Source organism: Cebus imitator, unplaced genomic scaffold, assembly GCF_001604975.1.
Source record: "Cebus imitator isolate Cc_AM_T3 unplaced genomic scaffold, Cebus_imitator-1.0 Scaffold88, whole genome shotgun sequence".
NCBI classification, from domain to species: domain Eukaryota; kingdom Metazoa; phylum Chordata; class Mammalia; order Primates; family Cebidae; genus Cebus; species Cebus imitator.
Genome location: NW_016107403.1, coordinates 1,615,482 through 1,623,235, shown reverse-complemented (window position 1 = coordinate 1,623,235; position 7,754 = coordinate 1,615,482). Strand labels below are relative to the sequence as shown.

The following is a 7,754-nucleotide window of genomic DNA, read 5'->3' as shown; positions in this document are numbered from 1 at the left end:
AGCGAAACTCCGACTCAAAAAAAAAAAAAAAAAATACTATTTACGATCGACACAGATGCATTTCAATATTTTAACAAATAGACCATCATGCTGGTCTTTATCAGTGAAATATCATAATCTGCTTATAATCCCAAGCAATACTGGATATTATCAATCTTTTAAAGTTTTGGCAATCCGAGAGGCCAATGTTGTTAATTCACATTTTATCATGAATGAATTTGTGCATCTTTACATATTTTAGTTGGCCTTTTTCCCCCTCCTTGAATTGTTGATTTATATCCCTAGCCTGTTTTATTGATTTATAAATATTAATATTACATACATTATATATGATTGCCCATGTATTTCCTTTGTCCATTTAAAGTTACTGATTTATAAATGTTTTTATGAAGAAAAGTAGTCCTTTGTCTACATATGTTCTACAAATATTTTTCCCCAATTTGTTGTTTCTCTTTTTCCTGTAGAATCATTTTAAATGATAGGTCTTTAAGTGTCTTGATCGCTTTTCCTTTGGCTTCTGTGTTTTATCTAATGGTTTGAAAGCCCCATTTTTTCAAAGATTGTATGAGAAGCTTATTCCAGTTTTAAAAATATTTGATATATCATGTATTGGTAAAGTACTCTAGTATAAGGAGTGAGGTATATATCCAGTTTTATATTTTTCAGACTGGCCTATCATGTCTTTGTCAGACATTGCTATTTACTTACTTGGCATCCATTCTTCCTTAGTAACAGATCCCTGACTTCACTCAGGGCTGGAATGTCCCAGCGTAAAATACTTTCCCCACCAGGCACCATGGCTCAAGCCTGTAATCCCAGCACACTGGAAGGCTGAGGTGGGATGATCACGAGGTCAGGAGTTAGAGACCAACCTGATCAACATGGTGAAACCCCGTCTCTACTAAAAATACAAAAACTTGCTGGGTGTGGTGGCGAGCACCTGTAATCCCAGCTACTTGGGAGGCTGAGTCAGGAAAACTGCTTGAACCCAAGAGGCAGAGGTTGCAGTGAGCTGAGATCACGCCACTGCACTCCAGCCTGGGCCACAGAGAGAGACTCCATCTCAAAAAAAAGAAAAAAAAAAAAAAAAGAAAGCTTTCCCCAACTGTCTTGCAGCAAGTGGTGGCCATGTGATTCAGTTCTGTCCCATGAGACATGGATGAAAGCCACTAAGTGGGGCTTCCAGAGATTTTAAACAAGGACACCTTTGACTGACATGCTCAATTTGGTCTCTTAAGCTTCATTTTTTTCCTGCTTGAAATGTAGATGTAATACTTAGAGGTGAAATAACTTTTCTGAGACAATGAGGACGCAAGCCACTCACCAAAGATGGCAGAATAGAGCGATAAATGGAGCTTGAGTTCTTAATAACACTGTTAAACTACCTATCAGTTATGGATTATGTACCCTTGGATTTATTGTGTGAAAAAATAAACTCACAGTGAAGCTACTGATCATAGGATTTTTGTTTCTTGCAACCAAATATGTTCCTATCTGATACAGTATCCCCACTTATTTAATATTCTATCTTTTTATACCAATTTGACATCACCTTCATCATGTATAATTAATTGAATATAATTCTGGAAACTCTCTTGTTTCATTGATCTAAGTGACTTCAGTATTTAATAGCTAATATAATAAGAGCTGATGTTTACTGAATGTCAAAACTGTTCTATGTTCTTTATATTAATTAACTAGTTCATTTAACCCTCACAACAGCCCTTGGAGCCTTAACTATTTAATATTAATGTGTAGCAATTACAAGTCTAAAACAAATAGTGAATTAAAGTAAAACCGAATTTAAAAGGCTGGGCACTGTGGCTCACACCTGTAAACCCAACACTTTGGGAGGCCTAGGCAGGAGGATAGCTTGAGCCTAGGAATTCAAGATCAGGCTGGGCAACATGGTAAAATCCCATCTCTACATAAAATACAAAAAATTAGCTAGGTGTGGTGATGCGTGCCTGTAGTTTCAGTTACTCAGAATGCTGAAGTGAGAGGACCGCGTGAGCCTAAGAGCGTGAAGGCTGCAGTGAGCCATGATCATGCCACTGCACTCCAGCCTAGGTAGCAGAGACGCTGTCTCAAAACAAAAACAAAAGACAAACCAAAAAATCCACAAAAAAAATTAAAAAGAAGGAAAGATATTTCAATTATCTATTATCCATATGAAGGACTATGGTAGAATGTTGCTATCCAAGTGGCATGAATGCTGTTCCATGTAGTAGTGGAAAGAGCACTAAACTTGGGGTTTGAAGACTTAGGCCCTTATTCCAACTTTGTAGCTCAGTAATTTTACTATTGAGTTTTAGGCCTTAGTTTCTGCATCTGTATAATAAGGTATAATTACCTTCAGTAAATAATCTCTAAAGTTTTGCCTAACTTTAATATTCTATGAAAGACTAATAATTAAGACTACAGGTTTCGATATCCACTGGACCTGGATTTGAATTCAGGATTGAATAACCAGATTCACATATTAATTCAACAAAAGTACTGCAGCTACACCGATCAACATGTCAGAAAGTGTCCCTGCCCTAACAGAGTTTGCATTATAGTGAAGGAATTAAAAAAAATTATACAGAGTATTAACTACTATGAATGAAATAAGCAGTGGTGTAATAGAAATTAGCTGGGGCACATGGTTGAATTAAATTTTCAAAGATTTCTCTGAAGAGATGGTTGTGAGTTTGTATAACATGAAAAGAAGGCTATGACATAATGATAAATAAAAAATTAACATGTAAATTGGTAATTCACTGTTAAATGTGTAGCCTGGCTAAAACAATTTTTAAAAACACTTAAAATGATAGATTGCAAACATAGGAAAGTATATAAAACACATAGCTTAATGAATTATTAAAAATGAAACATCCGTGAAAGAAGTCCACATGTCCATTTCCAAACACATCCCTTCTGCCTTCCCATTAAGTGTAACTACTAAGCTTTTACGGTGGGCACTTCCTTGTTTTTTATGAAAATTACTTTGCCAACTGATTGTGGAGAGTTGCACAACTATACAAATTTGCTAAAAATCAAACTGCATTTACAATGAATTTTTTTTTTCTTTTTTTTAAGAGTAGTCAAGTGCAGTAGTGAGAATGGGGGAAAAGAGTAGAACAAGGGGTTCAATCTGTAACCGGCTGTGAACAATCAATTGACGTAACTCACTACCTCCGGACCAGCCTTTTTTGAGATGGAGTCTCGTTCTGTTGCCAGGCTGGAGTGCAGTGGTGCGATCTCGGCTCACTGCAACCTCTGCCTCCCGGGTTCAAGCAATTCTCCTGCCTCAACCACCCAAGTAGCTGAGACTACAGGCATGCGCCACCACGCCCAGCTAATTTTTGTATTTTTAGTAGAGATGGGGTTTCACCATGTTGGCCAGGATGGTCTCAAGCTCTTGATCTTGGGATCTGCCTGCCTCTGCATCCCAAAGTGCTGGGATTACAGGTGAGCCACCGCGCCAGGCCTGCGATGAATTTTATGGTACGTAAATTATACATTGCTAAAGCTGTTTTAAAAGACTTTGCATTTCAGTATGCATCCCTAAGCACAATTTTGCCTGTTCGAACGTCATATAATACAGTACAAATTCTTTTATGTCTGTCTCTTTCACTCAATAGTGAAATTCTTCATGTTCTTGTAGGTGACTTTAGTTCATTTATTTTTCTTTTTTTTGAAATGGAGTGTCACTCTGTCACCCAGGCTGGAGTGCAGTGTTGTGTTTCTGCCTCACTGCAACCTCTGCCTCTCGGGTTCAAGCAATTCCCTGCCTCAGCCTCCCAAATAGTTGGGATTACAGGCACCCACCACCACACCTGGCTAACTTTTCTATTTTTAGTAGAGATGAGGTTTCATCATCCTAGCCAGGCTGGTCTTGAACTCCTGACCTCGTGATCCACCTGCCTGAGCCTCCCAAAGTGCTGGAATTACAGGCGTGAGCCACTCTGCCTGACCAGTTCATTTATTTTCATTGCTGTATAAGAGTCTATTGTATAATTATACAACTTATTTGTCCATTCTATGTTGATGGACATGTTTCCATTTTTGGCTATTTGAATAATGTTACTGTGCACATTCTTGTACATGTCTCTTGTGGTATATGTACACACATTTTGTTGAATATATGTCAAAAGTATGAAAACATCATCTCTATTAAAAATACAAAAATTAGCCAGGTGTGGAGGTGGGCACCTGTAATCCCAGCTACTCAGGAGGCTGAGGCAAGAGAATTGCTTAAACCTGAGAGGCAGGCAAAGGTTGCAGTGAGCCGAGATAGCACCACTGCACTCCAGCCTGGCAACAAAGCGAGACCCCCACCCCGTCCAAAAAAAAAAAAAGCATGTTTCTGATACCATATTTCTACTTAAAAGCTCTGACAGGCCAGGTATGGTGACTCACACCTGTAATCCCAGTACTTTGGGAGGCTGAGACGGGTGAATCACTTGAAGTTGGGAGTTCAAGACCAGCCTGGCCAATGAGGTGAAACCCTGTCTTTACTAAAAACACAAAAATTAGCCAGGTGTGGTGATGGGTGCCTGTAATCCCAGCTACTTGGGAGGCTAAGGCAGGAGAATCGCTTAAACCCAGGAGGCAGAGGTTGCAATGAGCCGAGATTGCACCACTGTACTTCAGCCTGGGTGACAAGAGTGAGACTCCATCTCAAAGAAAAAAAAAACGGCTCTGACAAAGAAAGGAGAATGGCCTAGAATGTCAGGTATGGTGCTGACTTACCTGTTTAATTTCATTAACTACTAAATTTCAGCCAAAGTGGCTTTCTTTTTATATATTTTTATTTTTCCCAAGTACACTCACAAACTGCAATTCCCTCTATGTGGAAAAGTCTTCCTTACCTTCTTTGCCTAGTTAACTTTTATTTTTCCCTAAAATTTCAGTTTACACATCATTGCTTCAAGGAAGCCTTCTTTTATTTACTTGCTTACCATCACAAGCCTCTTTTTCTCATTTGTTGCAATAGTTTTACAAATTGTGAAATTAATCGGCTGAGTTCCCAGCAAAATAAGCTCACTAAAGTCAGGGTATGTGTATATGGGGGTCTTTTTTGCATATCATTGTATCCCTACACTCAGCACAGCACATGGCTCATACAGGAAAGGGTTAATAAATACTTGATTAATATCTATTATCCCTTCACATTCAGAGTGCCAGATTCAAACGCTGTTTCCTCTCAATGTTTTATTATTCAGGCCACCACTAGCACCATACTTTGAAAAAATATTTTTATAAGATAAAAGATTTTATTAAGTACCATTTGGTAAAAAAAGACTGAGAAATTTAGTACCTAGGTCCATCATCATAAACATGAGTATTTTTACTGTTTTCCATGAAGAGATTATAATGATCATAGGAGGTAATTCACCATAAGGATTACAAAACATACAGGTTGTTTTATTATCAAATGGTGCTTACTATTTAAAAGATACTTTACATAGACAACTAGTTCCACCAAAGTGAGTAGGTATAAAATAGGGCAAAAATATGGAACTTAATCATTTATTCTTCAAAGTGCTTATTATGTGAATAGCAGCAATCTGCTTTTACATTATCTTTTCCCTTTTATCACCATGAGAAATTTCTCCTCATTATCATTTTGTGTAATTTCACTTGTTCTTGTATAAATACTGTTTGGTTTGTAATAAAAATTGCTCAGTGGCAACTATTACAGAAAAGCCAAAGTTTTTATTCTTGATAAACTTAATTTACTTATTTTAGTTTTAACAAAATTATTACGGGTGAGAATGCTTCCTTTTGTCGTAAGTATTAACAACTTGTATATACACTAATTACAACTTCAAAATATTTACACAAATATTCTACTTTTTCATATTAGCATCTAACTTAATTATCTTAGTAACAACATTAGTATAGCATGGACTACTATAAACCAAGTATCTTCAAAGTAAAAGCCTGTAAATATCTTGCTGAAAATAGAAAAGTTGAAACCAGGGTACTGCCAATATAAAATGTAAAGTAGGGAAACATTTTACCACTGCCATCTTAATCTTCTCTACATTCTTTCTCTAACGTAACCTCCAAACTGCAACCTCAGCATATCAAAATAATTTTCAAGGAGAAAACTAATCCTAAATTTCATGTTTAATAACATATGCTTTGTATAGGAAACATTCTCTTAACCATTTCTTTCTGTATCACTGTAACCATAAAGACATGGTTGGGTCTAAAATTTTCACCAGTTTGTTGTAAATAAAATATATTTATTCACAAGTAAAACTTACTTCACAATGTATTTTTTTTTTTTTTAAGAGATGAGGTCTTATTGTGTTGCCCAGGCTGGAGTGCCATGGTTATTCACAGGCACGATCCCACAACAAATCAGCATGGGAGTTTTGATGTATTATGTTTTGCAGTGCAAAAATGTAAGAATGTCTAGCCTTTCTGATGTCAAAGTTATAATTTAGGGATTTACTTGAAGAGTATCAACAGATTCTTAAACATACAAAATTCTGCTAGGAAATTAGTTGAACCTTGAACACCACAAATTTGAATACTGTGGGTCAACTTACAGGCAATTAAAAAAATTTTTTTTTCTTTTTTGAGACAGGGTCTCACTCTGTGGCCCAGGATGGCATGCAGTGGTGTGATCATGGCTCACTGCAGAGCCTCAACCTCCCAGGCTCAAGCAATCCTCTTGCCTCAGCCTCCTAAGTAACTGGGACCACAGGCAAGTGCCACCATGCCCAGCTGATTTTTCTTTTGTAGAGATGGGATCTCACTATGTTGACCAGGCTGGTTTTGAACTCCTGGCCTCAAAACAATCCTTCCATCTCAGCCCCCTGAAGTGCTGGGATTATAGGCGTGAGACACTGTACCCAGACATATATACAATTTTTTTTTTTTGAAACAAACTAGAATTGAAATAACAGTAGTGTCAGGATGTAAAACCCATATAAATCATGGGCCTACTTTTTGTATACTTGGATTCTGCAGTGAAGACTGTGGGACTTGAGTATGTGTGGAATTTGGTATGCGGTGGTTCCGGTACCAATCTCCTTTGTATACAGAGGAACGACTGTATACAAATGAAGAATGGAGCACTTCTAATTTAGAGATTTTTAAAAATTAAATTATGATGATGATGATTTATTTGAGGCAGGGTCTCGCTATCTCACCCATGATGGTCTCCAACTCCTGGTTCAAGCAATCCTCCTGTCTTGGCCTCCCAAAGTCCTGGGATTATAGACCTGAGCCACCATGCCTGGCTGTAATTCAGTTTATAAAGGGAAATTTTAAAGTAGTATAAGGCTCAAAGCTTCAATTAAAGAAACCATTTATGAAGGAGAATAATAAAAAAATATTACTCTGCATACATATGACAGTGCAGAGAATTGTTGGGAGTGAGTTTTAGCTCTGTTAAGACTTGTTTCAGAATATGATACCACAGTCTGAAAGAACTGTATTAAAATAAGATACTATTTTAAAAACAAAAGTGCTGGGCATGGTGGCTCACGCCTGTAATCCCAGCAATTTGGGAGGCCAAGGGGGGTGGATCACCTTAGGTCAGGAGTTCAAGACCAACCTGGCCAACAGGGTGAAAACCCGTCTCCACTTAAAATGAAAAAAATCAGCTGGGCATGATGGCGGGTGCCTGTAATCCTAGCTACTAGGGAGGCTGAGACACAAGAATCGCTTGAACCCAGGAAGCAGAGGTTGCAGTGAGATTGCGCCAGTGTACTCCCTCCAGCCTGAGCGACAGAGCAAAACTCCATCTT

General features: G+C 37.8%; 1 protein-coding gene across 1 annotated transcript in view; it reads right to left on the bottom strand.

Annotated features, from left to right (window-relative positions):
• The window catches only part of YIPF4 (Yip1 domain family member 4), a 39,480-nt gene that overhangs the window by 4,561 nt on the left and 27,165 nt on the right, over positions 1-7,754 (bottom strand). The gene's annotated exons all lie outside the window — the stretch shown is intronic.